This window comes from Eptesicus fuscus, chromosome 11, assembly GCF_027574615.1.
Source record: "Eptesicus fuscus isolate TK198812 chromosome 11, DD_ASM_mEF_20220401, whole genome shotgun sequence".
NCBI classification, from domain to species: domain Eukaryota; kingdom Metazoa; phylum Chordata; class Mammalia; order Chiroptera; family Vespertilionidae; genus Eptesicus; species Eptesicus fuscus.
Genome location: NC_072483.1, coordinates 81,831,635 through 81,845,674, shown reverse-complemented (window position 1 = coordinate 81,845,674; position 14,040 = coordinate 81,831,635). Strand labels below are relative to the sequence as shown.

The window sequence follows — 14,040 nt, the reverse complement described above, 5'->3', positions numbered from 1 at the left end:
AGCTTTAGTTGTATTAAGTCAGTTAGCCTTCTCCCTGTGAGGTAGGTACTATTATATTTCTCATCTTCCAGGTGCCAGAGAGGTTAAATAATTTGCCCATGGTCACAAAATTAGAATGAGACAGAACTCGGTTCCAAACCCAGCTCTCTGGCTCCTTCTGCCACGCTGCTTCTCCATTTCCGAAACAGCAGAGTGCCGCACGCCCTCCACCGCGGCGGGGCTATTGGAAAAAGGCCTTCTTCAGTGGAGCTGTTAGGTGTGGAGGTTGCCTCCTGTGCAGATCTGAAGGCACAAGTCTACATGCAAATCTCCCTCATTAAAACCATAATTAATTTATGGAAAGTGAAATGTTATTATTTCAGGGACGAATGCATGTTGGAATATGCTGATTATTTTAATGAACCAAGGGGCTCTTCTGGGATACTTCCGCTGTATATTTGCAAGCAAGTCGCTGTAGATTTTCTAAGAGGGGGGATACAAAGACTGCTGCTTATTTGGAAGTTTTGCTTTATTGAAAATGCAAAAGAATGTGTGCACTCTATAAGGAATATGGGGCGATGATAGGGAAGCATCTGTAGGAAAGCCCTGGCATCATCAGCTCTTTGAAACCCACAGCTCTTCTTCAGGGGGGTCATTTCTTATGTCACAGATTCAGCTGCAGGACCAGGTTGTGTAGATGTTGGGCCCACAGTAAGGTCTCCAATACAATTGTTAAGTTTGACATTTAGAGCCATTCATTGAGGTTCCTTCTTCTGTGTTCCACGGTAAACATATTTTCATTTTTAATCTGTTAATGACTCACAGTACAAAAACATCCAGAATTTGGCTTACTTTGTCTCTTTACATGCTACAGAATGTGAGGTTGGTTTCATTGCTTATATTTCTACGTTGCAAGAAAGACTCACATGACACACCATCCTAGGCTCTGAAAGAAAATAGGTCACGCCTAAATACTTTTACTTATCAATTCCATTTCTTTATCATCTGTATTAGTTTTCTATTGCTGCTGTAACAAATTATCACAAACTTTGTGGCTTGAACAACACAGATTGAGTATCTTCCAGTTCTCAAGCCACTATTCAGAAATCAATTTCACTGCAATAAAGATTAGTTGTAGGCTGGCTGATTCCTTCTGCAAACTCTAGGGAAGAATCCTTGCCCTTGCCTTTATTTGGCTGCCTGAACTCCAGCTTATGGCTTCTTCCTCTGTCTTCAAAGTACATCTCTCCCACTCCGTTTCCATTGTCACATGGCCTTCTCTCTCAGACTCTGCTTCCCTCTGCTTCCATCATATTTGTGAGTGCCAAGCACTGTGCTAGATATTGGAGTCATATCCATAGTCAGGGAATAGGTCTGTGCTCCTGTGAAGCTTTCATTCTTGTAAACAGATACATGGGAGAAATCAAGTCATGTAGTGATGGAACTATGAAGAAAAGAAAAAAGGATAAGATGGTAGGAAGAAGGGACTAGGAAGGGTGTCTGAGCTGCCATGACTGACATCACAAGTGATGTGCTGGCCACAGGAAGCCCTGAAGGCAGAGGGTTGCAGACAGAAAGAGCAGCAAGTGCTAATCAAGCCTGAGGCATGGAAGCCACGTGATCAAAGTTTGATAACTAAGATAAAGCTGCATAAGCCAAAGTTAAGGAGGGCTTGTGTCTGATGACATAGTCTCATAGGTCGGATGTTATCTAAATGTGAAAGGAAGACATGGAAGATTTTTAAATAGAGAAGCAGTTAAACTTTCATTCTTTAGGAGATCATCTAGGCTGCTACCTGAAGAGTGGATTCTCCCTGCAGGGAGATATCTAGCCACACCCTTCCTCCACTTAAAAAAAAAAATAAATAATATATATATATATATATATATATATATATATATATATGTATACATATGTATATATGTATATATGTATACACACACATACACACATATATATATGTATATATGTGTGTATATATATATATATATATATGTGTATATATATATATATGCTTCTTTATTGCTAATAGATGGAACCTGAATATCTAAATCTCAGGTAGTAATGAAGGGAATTAAAGGTGTTTTCCCCACATCTTAAAACTCAGACCACTGCTATACTCTGCTAACCACAATAAAAAACATCAGTCTCTCCCTTATCCCCAACACTTCACAGTCATGTTGGGAATTTATGGTTACAATAAGAGGTAAACCAAACCTCTTTTCAAGTGTTAAGAGATTTCCTATATTAACTCTAAACATAACCTGGAGCAAAAAGCCACCAGGTGGACCAAGGAATATGGAGCCAGTCAAATAATGGAATGCTGTGGTCAGAACTGAGAATGACAACTCAAGAGTGTGTCTGACATAATGTCCGTTGGTCATTGTGGAGGGACAAATGAAGATAGATCGACGTTAAACTCCTTAGTGTGAAAACCCATAGACCCTCATGTCAAATAAAAAATCCTCACTGTCATTCTCAAGACCAGGGGTCCTCAAACTTTTTAAACAGGGGCCAGTTCACTGTCCCTCAGACTGTTGGAGGGCCGGACTATAGTTTAAAAAAAAACTATGAACAAATTCCTATGCACACTGCACATATCTTATTTTGAAGTAAAAAAACAAAACGGCAAAAACACCCGCATGTGGCCCGCAGGCCGTAGTTGGAGGACGCCTGCTCAAGACCATGTGCATGTAGCGTCTGTTCCTCAAATAGCCTCCCTCAAGCTACACCCAGGTGGAAACCAGTGGTTGTGGTTGAACGTTTCTCCTCGTCATCCATTGGAGCAGGAATGGGGTGATTCCTCCTAGTTGTCTGCTTACCTAATTGTCCAACAGCTCATTGGCTGAGTCACTGTGGACACAGTGGGCGCCTCCTGGATTAGCTTGTTGGACCTCCTGCTGGCTGCATGGTGGGGATCATCTAAGGTGTGGTTGGCTTTTCCTCAAGTCCCATTCTTAGCATGTACATGGAGGAGGCCAGGTGACTAGAATCCTCCTGGCACCAGTTCATCTTACAACTGAACCCGTGTTAAGGAGGCCTTGTCATCCCCCTTTTGGAATTAGGAGGGGACTTAGTTTGCAGATATGATGGGCAGGACTGTGGTTCTTCCACCGGTCACTCCAATGTCCCCAATCCTTGTAATGTAGCCTAGCACAGTTCTGCGTACATAATAAACACTCAGTAAATGTTGGAACCTAAGAAACCAAATTGATTGACAGGGTCAGTTTTTTTGGCATGTGTCTAGACTTTTGAGAATAATGTATATGGCTTCTCTAGGACAAAGTCACTTCTTGAAAAGGCAAGAATAACAATCCTAACAAGCATTGCAGACAATACAGTGGTTCAGTACAATATTTTTGCTGAACTGTTTAAAGACTCTTGTATAAATAGGATGGGGAGGGGCGGGGAAAGACTGCACTTTCTGCTTCTTTTAAAATGCTTTATCCTGCAGGGCACATGACTTTTCAGAATAAGAGAATCCCCCACCTTGGGCTGGATGGAGATGTTAGGTGTACAGTGTGTGTTTTCTCAGATACAGTCATGGTTCCATGCCTGGTGTGTCCAGGTCCTATGGAGGTTGATAGTTCTTCTAGAACTCTTCCTAAAACCAGAGTTCTTTCCAAGAAGACATCTGGCATTTACGGCTAAGAAAACAAAGGAAATAGAGCCGCATTCGCTGTGTGGATGTCCACTTTCCCTGTGCATCAGCACATTTTTATGTGAAAAGCTTTTAGAGACAAAGATCAAAGACATGTCCAGGGGAGCACTGGCAGGTGTGAAATTCCAGGTGACAAATGGAAGGAAAAGAAGAGTTTGAAGGGAAAGGAAAGGAAATGTAGCTAGTTTCCTTTTATTCTCTGGATTCTTCCTGTTTCCTCCCCAGGAAGTTTATGTAGACATACAGTACCTCAAACAGTCAGCATTCGGGATTTATTCTCATTCTTTCCCATATGATGAAAACCACTACCATGTCAACAGCCAACCATTTATTTTTATAGATATCACCCCAGGCAGGTCCTAGGATTGAAAAGTGCTGTATTTCAGATAATTTTAATACAGAAAACTTACTTTCCCCTCTGCTTTCCACAGTGGATACACAAAAATGGGGGGAATTATAAAAAATAAATAAGGCTATTTTTTGCTACATTCAAATGTCACAACAATAAGCATAATGAACAAGAATAAAGCACATCAATAACTCATGGACTTTATTCAACCCGCAGAGCCCTCTCAAGGGCAGAGTCTCATAGTTCTTTCTTCGGTGTGAGGCCAGCAACCTGGACCTCTTTTAATGTCTTTGCTGCCTAGTGAGACCCTTGGTAGGGGCACTGTCTAGGGGGGCTGTGAGGGAGCCATGCATTATCAGAGAAGATCGCGAGCACTGTGTCATTTGCTCCCCTCACCCCCTCTTTGGGGCTAATTTTCCAATGAAAACTAAAGGATGTTTACTAAGCACTTCTGAGAAATTTGTCCACATTATGAGAAAACAAATTACAGGAACTCAGTACATTAGCAATGGAGGAAGTTTAATGGGTCTGGGAAAGGTATAAATTTAGGGAAAATGTAAATTGCAATAATAAGAGAGTCTTCACTGAATGCCAATTCTCTTGAAACGGTAGTTATTTAGTAGCAATTGGGAACTACTAGAGAATCTTGCCCTTTGACATAGTAAAAAATACAGCTAATAGGTAAGGATTGAAAATGACCGCCATGATTGTAGAATATGAAATGCACTCAGTGTCAAATAGGTGAAAACCATCTGATGTGGGAAATTCGGGAGGAGCTGGATCCTGTGGGATATGGAAATCTTCTCTTGGACATCCTACCTACACAAAGAACTGGTGAGCCACTCGGGGGTCTCCAGGAGGAAGAATGTCCTGAGACCACACCTGACCTCATAGGTTTCCCAGACTTTATTGCCTTAACCTGCTTTAATGAGCATCAGCAGCATCCTTGCCCCATGCAAGTTGGCAAACCATGGGCACAAATTCACGTACAATATTCCTACTTAAGCACAATATCCACAAGGCACAGCACTATTTGCTTCTGCAAATCATGAAACGCTAGGTGTGTGTCTGTGTGCAAAAATAAAGACATGAAGAAAAAGTCTCCTTAAAAGATTCAATTAATGGCATTAAAGAGTTTGCATGCCAGTATTGTAGAATGTAAATTTTACTTTCCAGAAAATTTTTTATTACAGGATAAGTGATAGATTATCCCATCAATGTAGTTCCCTTAACCACATCAGGTCTAGTTTAGGATGACAAGAAAAATGCACAGGGAAAAAAAATCATTTAATACCGTTTAGAAAATGTTATAGATACCAAGGAGGGGATGAGAAAGTAGTGAAAAATATGAATGCACTTAAAATAGTCTTGTTGACAAATTGAAACATTGATCACCAATATTGCATGTGACTCAATAATAATAATAATGGTAATAAACATAATAAAGCAGCCGTAATTTTTCTTGACCAGGTATATTGCAGCTTAAAGTGGCTTTCATAAGAAAAAGCTGAAGAAACTGGGCCTGGTTGCTGGAACAAAGGATAATTGTAGTGACCTAATTGCAGCTTCTATTATAAAAGCAGAAATGATAGCAGGACAAATTATCTCCACTGTCAAAAAAGAAAGCTGTATAGCAGGTAGTTCGTAATCTCTTTTAATGATACTACCTCTTTTACCCCATAGCTCTCCCCTGAAAAGCCTTTTCTGACCCCAACTACTGTCACCACTGCAGTTAGCAAATCATCTCTTCTACTATCTATTCATCTGTGTCTCTGCTGTTTGGGCTCACAGAGTAGCAACAAAGAGGATTCCAGTGGCTACATTTTCCTAGCACTAGTCAAGTCAATCAGAACTATACTGCTGACACACATTCTGAGTGAGCCAAATCAATCAAGAAATAGTACACAAAACTAGCAACATTTTATAAAGTTTTTGAGGGTAAAGTATAAAGTATGAAATGCGAATCAATAATTTTAAGTGGACTTATAAAAGGCAAATGACAAACAGAAAAAATATATGCAATTTATTTCACAGATAAAGTGTTAATATTGCTGCTACACAAAGGTCTTTGAAAAATCGAGGGGGGAAATGACAATCTGATAGAAAAATCAGCCAAAGATATGGATACCTTGCAGAAGAGGAAATGAAAATGGCCCTTAAACATATGAAAAGATACTCAGCATCACATAATAAGAGACAGGCTAATTAAAACTTCACTGAAATATTACTTCTCACTTATGTTTATCAAACATCTCAAAGTTCGACAATATATTCTGTTGGTGAGACTGCAGAGAAATAGGCATCCTTCTACATTGCAGGTAGTAATGCAAAATAGATCAATTATGGAGGGAAATTTGTCATAATCTAGGAATATTATATGTGACTTCTCTTTGACCCAGCAATCCTACTTCTGTGAATTCATCTGAAAGCCACAATGGCAAAAATACGGACTGACTCTTGCATAAGATTTGTCATTACAGCATTATTTGTAATAGGAAATACCCAAATGTCCAAGAATATGGGACTCACTGGAGCAAAAGCATGTTCACACAGTAGACTACTATGAAACTTCTTTTTTTAAATGAGAAGGATCTCTTTTCGCTAACATGCAGTTTCTTCTGGATACTGGTATATGGAAAAGCAAAGTATAGGGGGGAAATATGGACATACTTTTGGGGACCAGTGTTCAACCCACTACAGTTCTCTTCTCCCAATATAGTTGAACCTGAATGTAACTGAGCCTCTAGCTGCCTAACACAGTAGCCGCTGGTCATATGTAGCTATTTAGATTTAAATTAATTAAATTTTAAAATATGTACCTTGGTCACACTGGCCACATGTCAAGTATTAGACAGGCCACATACAGATTTCCCTCATTACAGGAAGACCTGTTGGGCAGTGCTGCTCTAGAACTGCCTTTCATAAACAGGAAGTAAGGGGGGATGGAGAAATAAATTAAATCACATCATGAAGAAGCATGTGGGACCACTTATAGGACAACCTGCCGGGTCACTACCACAATTCAATGGCATGGAAAATTTTTTTAAAAACGAAAAGGAAAAAGAGTACGGTTCTATACAGGAAATGAGGCTTAAAAGATATAACCAAATTTAATATGTGATGAGCTTTTGGAGCCAAATCCAAATCAATACACTGGGAAAGAGACCTTTTAGGCACCCGGGGACATTTGTTTATAAACTAGGTATTAGCTGACATTAAGAACATTGTTCATTTTTTTATATAATATATCTTTATTGATTTCAGAGAGGAAGGGTGAGAGAGAGATAGAAACATCAACGATGAGAGAGAATCATTGATCGGCTGCCTCCTGCACACTCCCCCGACTGGGGATCGAGCCTGCAACCCTGGCATGTGCCCTTGAATCAAACCCGGGACCCTTCAGTCCGCAGGCTGACGCTCTATCCACTGAGTCAGACCAGAGAGGGCCATTGTTCATTTTTAAGTGAGATGATGGCATTGTTGTTATATAATAAAATATATTTTTTTTAACATAGCTCTCTGAGAGTAAAAGCAAAAATCTTCACCCGGGACCTCAAGGCCCCACAGGATCTAGGCCCCCTTTCCCACTCTGGCCATCAAACTCCTCGCTCTCTCACTCTGGCCTCTGCTGTTCTTGGCACTTGCCTGCCACAGGACCTTTACACCTGTTAACCCCTCTGCCTGAAGTACTCTCCCGCAGCTGTCTATATAGTTCCATCTTCTTCTTCAAGTCTTTAATTCAATATTCTCAGGGGGGCCTTTTCTTATCACATATTTAAAAGTATAACTCCCCCCCCACTCCACCCACATCATCCCAATACCTTTCCCTGTTTTATACTCCTCTATAGCAATTACTACCTTCTAACACCTTTTTTAATTTTAATTAGTTATTTTGTTGTCTATTTCTGCCTCCCCTCACTAGAATTTAAATTCTATAAGAGCAAGGATTTGTATGCACTGTTGAATCTTCAGTATCAAGAACAAAACTAAAACATGTAGATGCTCAATAAATATTTGTTGAACGATAAATGCAGAATCTCATAATTGACTTAAACAAGTTATCCAGTATTTAGAAGATGTGTTTATGGATTAATAAGAATGATATGTATTTATCAAAATCAATATCTGGCTTGTAAATTAGTACTTTGAAAGTGTTTAAATTGCCTGAAAAAAGGGCTGTGTTTCCTTAAGCAATTTAAATATTTTCCCAGCAATCACACTCATTCTGTTAATTTATGATAATTATTTTTAGGTAATGTATTTAAAAGTAGAAGAATTATATATAAGTACATTTATAATAAATTATTCCAAGTATTTTAGATTTTATCACATGGATTTAAGGATATATACAGAGTGGGACAAAAGTAGGCTGTTAATACAAAAATAATACAATCCTATATAATAAAGAGCTAATATGCAAATGGTCATCACTCCCTCACACCCTTGCACCGGGAACTGCTCAGACACTCAACACTGGGGAGAGAGGAATGGGGACCAGCCAGGCTGCGGCCCAGGAGGGGGACAAGCTGCCTGCCCCGTGGTCCCAGGCGCCAGCGCCTGTAGCTGTGGCCTGGGAGAGGGACAAGCTGCCTGCCCCGTAGTCCTGGGCACCTGCGGCTGCAGCCCAGGTGAAGCTGCCCACTCATGGTCCCCTGTGGCTGCAGCTGGCCTGGGCAAAGCTGGCCCAGGTCCTGGGTGCCTGTGGCTGGCCAGAGGGAGGGAATCCTGGGTTCCAGGTATGGGGCGAGGCAGAGGTGGTTAGGAGCAATCAGGCCAGCAGGGGAGCAGTTAGGGGCAATCAGGCAAGCAGGCAGAGGGGTTAGGGGTGATTAGGCAGGCCGGCAGGCGAGTGGTTAGGAGCCAGCTGTCCTGGATTGCGAGAGGCAGTTGGACATCCCCCGGAGGCAGGGCTGAGGGACCCCCCTCCCCCGTGCACGAATTTTGTGCACCAGGCCTCTAGTAATTAATAAATAATAATATAAGAATAAACTCTGTTTCACAACTGTAAACATACCTTTGCCCCACCTTGTATGTAGCATAATTGGCATTTTTAAATTTAATTTTCATTTTTTTCTTTTGAGTTGTTTAATTGAAGTATGATTTACATATAGTGAAATGTTCAGGTCTTAACTACGCAGAAGAATACCCCTGTTCTATTTTGATGAATGTATATCAAGGTGGAGAATTTTCCTTTCCTCCGAGAATGTTCTCTCGTGCCCTTTCTCCCTGAGTGGAGCCCGCCCATGAAGCAACTGAATTTATTTCAGTCCCCATGAGCTTGTTTTTGCCTGATCTAGAGTTTCTTATCATTGGAAGCATGTAGAGCATGTAGTAAGTTCTTTTGTTATGTGCAGCTTCTTTCGCTAAGCATCTGAATTTTGAGATTCATCCTTATGGTTGAGTATTTCAGGAGTTTATTTTGTGTTATTGATCATTTATAGGCTGTTATATGAACACTAGAAGCCCAGTGCACGAAATTCGTGCACAGCGGGGAGTTGTCCCTCAGCCCAGCCTGTACCCTCTCAAATCTGGGACTCCTAGAGGGATGTCCGACTGCCCGTTTAGGCCTGATCCTACCAGGATCGGGCCTAAACGGGCAGTCGGACATCCCTCTCACAATCCAGGACTGCTGGCTCCCAACTGCTTGCCTGCCTGCCTTCCTGATTGCCCCTAACTGCTTCTGCCTGCCAGCCTGATCACCCCCTAACCACTCCGCTGCCAGCCTGGTTGATGCTTAGCTGCTCCCCTGCCAGCCTGTTGGCCCCCAACTTCCCTCCTCTGCCAGCCTGGTCACCCCTAACTGCCCTCTCCTGCAGGGTTGATCACCTCCAACTGCCCTCCCTTGCAAGCCTGGTCCCTCTCAACTTCCCTCCTTTGCAGGCCTGGTCCCTCACAACTGCCCTCCCTTGCAGGCCGGGTGCCTCCCAACTGCCCTCTCCTGCTGGCCATCTTGTGGTGGCCATCTTGTGTCCACATGGGGGCAATATCTTTGACCACATGGGGGCAGACATATTGTGTATTGGAGTGATGGTCAATCTGCATATTACTCTTTTATTAGATAGGACACAGGCCTGGTGCACGGGTGGGGGCCAGCTGGTTTGCCCTGAAGGGTGTCCCGGATCAGGGTGGGGTTCCCTTGGGGCGTGGGGTGGCCTGAGCGAGGGGCCTGTGGTGGTTTGCAGGCCGGCCACGCCCCCTGGCAACCCAAGTGGAGGTCCTGGTATCTGGAATTTATTTTCCTTCTACAATTGAAACTTTGTAGCCTGGAGCGGAGCCAAGCCTGCTGCTCCCTCCGGAGCGGCAGCCATTTCTGTTGGGGTTATAATTGAAACTTTGTAGCCTTAAGCGGGTGAGCCCGGCCAGGGTGTGTGGAAAGCTTTGCTTCCCCTGTTGCCGCCGGCAACCCTGACCTGCTCTCTCAAGCTCCATTCTGCCGTCATTTGTTTGAATTTGTTTACCTTCTATAATTGAAACTTTGTAGCTTGAGTGGAGGCTTAGGCCTGCAACGGCTATCGGAAAGCTTGGTTTGCTCTGTTACCTGGGAAACCTTGCTCTCTGTGGCTGTAGCCATCTTGGATGGGGTTAATTTGCATACTCTCCCTGATTGGCTGGTGGGCGTGGCTTATGTAGCAGAGTGATGGTTAATTTGCATATTACCATTTTATTAGAGAGGATTCCATTGCTTGCTTATCCATTCTCTAACTGATGGACATCTCAATGATTTCCACTTATTGTTATGATGAATAAAGCTGCTACCAAACAGTCCTCAGCAATTTTTGTGGACATATGTAGTTATTTCTCATGTATGAGTACCTGGGAGGTAAATTTTCTGTCATGACTTCAATGCATGAAAGTTCAGGATGGTCCACAGCCTCTCCAACAGTTGATGTTCTCCTTCTCTTTCATTTTGGTAAGAGTATCTCACTGTGGTTTTAATTGGCATTTCCCTGATGACTTACAATGTTAAACACACTTCCTTTGCTTATTGGGCATTTCTAGATTTTCTTTGGTATAGTATCTGTTTAAGTCTTTTGCCCAGTTTTAAATGGGTCATTTTGCAAATATTTTCTCTCATTTGCCTGTCCTTTTCTTTTTATTCTATTTCTTTTCTTAAAATGTTTATTGAGTTTATTGGGGTGACAGTGTTAATAAGATTATATAGGTTTCAAGTGTACAATTCTATAATACATTGTGTGTATATTGTATTATGTGTTCACCATTCAAAGTCATCTCTTTCTATCACCATTTACCTCCCCCCCCCCCACCCGCCCTACCCTCTCCTGCCTCCCCTTCCCTCTTCCCTCTGGTAATCACCATATTATTATCTGTGTCTGTGAGATTTTTTTTTTTTTTTTGCTTAATCCCACCACCTTCTCAACCAGCACTTGAAATGTGGTTTGTGAAATCAAGAAACTTAGTTTTTAAATTTTATTTAATGGTAATTAATTCCCATTTCAATTTATATAGCATCATATGGTTAATGATCACTATACTGGACAATGCAGATGTAGGCAATATAAAACCTAAACACTAGACTGCAACTAAAGAAATGGAATCAGAAGAGGATATCCAAGAGGTATAATGAAAAAAAGAAACCATGTTTTTATAGGGGAAAAAGGAGATTTAAACAATTTAAAGGCAGAGTACTGGGGAGAATGGGGAAACTGGTGGTACCACCCAATAAAAAGGCTACATTATCCAGGACTATTTTGAATAATAGATATTTTAACAGCTTGACTTTCCAGTGATAAGGAGACCTCCAAGGGGAAATGACTATAAACAATTAGAATTCTTACACTGAATTGGGGCAGGAGGTCCATATTCCCCTTTGCAAACATTGCCTTGTCCTCTGCCTCCTGGATAGACCCTCATATGTGGCATAATGATAATGGTTCAGAGAAATTTCTGTTTCATGTACTGAGTGATTAGTATGAAATTAGTTACTGCAACACTTAATGGTAGATAGAGGACCAAGGAGAAATTTGGTTTTGTTTTAGAAAGGAAAAATACAAGATAAAATATTGCTTGAGTACTTTTCACCCAAGAATCTCTGCATGCTCATATTAATGAGCAAACCTCAAAGAAAGAGAAGTGATAAAATAAGGAACACCGATTCTAGTGTTCTGTTCCTGTGATATTTAAAAATCAAGCTTGGTGTGTTCCTCTTTCATTCATGCACAAGTATAGCCCCACACGGCAGCCATGAGATGTTCATCTTTCTGCTGAATGATTCCTCTTGAAGGCATCCCACTTCGGAGGGATGGTATCCACACAGAACCCCACCCCCTAACTTTATTGATGTCCTGCACTCTATTTGCAATGGAAATCCCTCCCTATCATCTTAGTGCAGCAAGCATTCTCTGATAATCCAGTTCGCACTGTCCCTGGGAAGACTTGTTTTGTTGCAGAATGGAGCAGGTTATCTCCTTTATCAAAAAATTATTCAAAACAAACATCCATGAATCTAGGGCTAACATGCATTGAAAGAGGATAGGCAGGGCCTCTTAACAGGTACCCTGCTGAGTAATCTTCCTTTCATCTTCATTCAAAATCCCTTGGAGATTCTAACTTCCCTTTGCAAAAATATGAATTCTCCTAATTATTTATATGCAGTGTAGGGTACATGATTTGACCTAGTCCAAAGAGAGATGCAGTCAAGTATCCTGACATTTATTTTCTTCTGTTGTGACTTGAGGATAGATGCTGGTTTTTTATCCTATCCCTTCTTCATATTTTTTTTCTCCTTTCCTCCTCTCAACTAAAAAAAAAAAAAAAAGAAGAAGAAAAAGAAAAAGAAAAAAGAAGCCATTCTGCCTAAAGAGAAAGTACCTTGAAAGATCATGGCTTTTAAAGATTTTTACAAAGAGTTTGATGTTCAGTAAAATAAAACTAGCTGCAATGTGCAAAAACAGCTGTTTTTATTTGAAGAGAATATATTGAGTTCAGTTTTTGTTTTCACTCAACTAAGCCTTCGATATATATCTCCAGGCAAATATAGATCTTTTGCTTCTAGCCCACAGCCCTCTCGTATTCTCTGAGCCCAGGACTCCGGGTTTGTCACCATCCTTTCTTGAGAGTCTTTCTTTCATCACCTTACTTCTCTCGTCCTGTACACAATACACCTTGCTTGCCCAGTGATGTGTAAGGTTACATTCCCTCATTAGTGCTGAAAGCCTCCTGATACCATCAGATCACCATTGTCCTATAAAATACACAGTGACCTTTCCATTTTAACACCTAACTGGGAATTTAGGAGCGCTGATCTAACACATTCCAGATTAAATGTCAAATGCTCAAAATTCTGATGGGTTTGGAATCCACCTAAGTATACTGTTCTGCTCCCATTCCCAATAGTCTACACAGTACACTGATCAGCAGTAATATCATTTAAGGCTTTAGCGCTGTGGAGTTGTGCCAGTAGTAGTGTTTAATTCATTCATATGTGCCAATTCATCTCTGTCAGGAGTCTATTAATTTCTTCACTATTTTACTCTATCCCTAGTTCCTATGTAATGAGACACAGTGATCCCCATTTATGTAACCAAGAAATTTAGAATCTCTGATAAATTACATCTGCTCCCACTGCTTTTAGTAACCAGAAAGCCTCTGTATTTATTTTTCATATTCAAATCAATTTTCACAAGCTCTTTTCTTTAGAAGAATACACTGGAACTCTAGAGTGCCAACTAGTGAAAGCATAGACAAAGTATGAGATTGTGATGGACTCTTTAACATGCACCCCTGTTCCAAGGCCGGCTTCCATAGTATCCTATCAAAGATATACTGTTCCCATGAGCACATCCCACTTATAGGAAAGGAATGGTAATGAAAATTAGCCTGACTCTGCAATCAGCCCGGGCATCAGTGGGCAAGATGTCAAAGTACCTACAGCATTGCTACTAATAGCAGACTCCTTAACAAATAAAGGCCATAGATATAAAATTAATCCCACGGACTATGCTATTTGCATTTCTCTATGGTGTGGTCTTAAATATACAGGTAAGTGACAGCTAAGTGACCAACTAGGAGGAATTTGCATAGAGTCAGAAGA

At 41.1% G+C, this 14,040-nt stretch overlaps 1 protein-coding gene across 4 annotated transcripts in view; it reads left to right on the top strand.

The window, feature by feature from the left end:
• PARD3B (par-3 family cell polarity regulator beta) overlaps positions 1-14,040 on the top strand; it is a 910,289-nt gene that overhangs the window by 738,060 nt on the left and 158,189 nt on the right. The gene's annotated exons all lie outside the window — the stretch shown is intronic.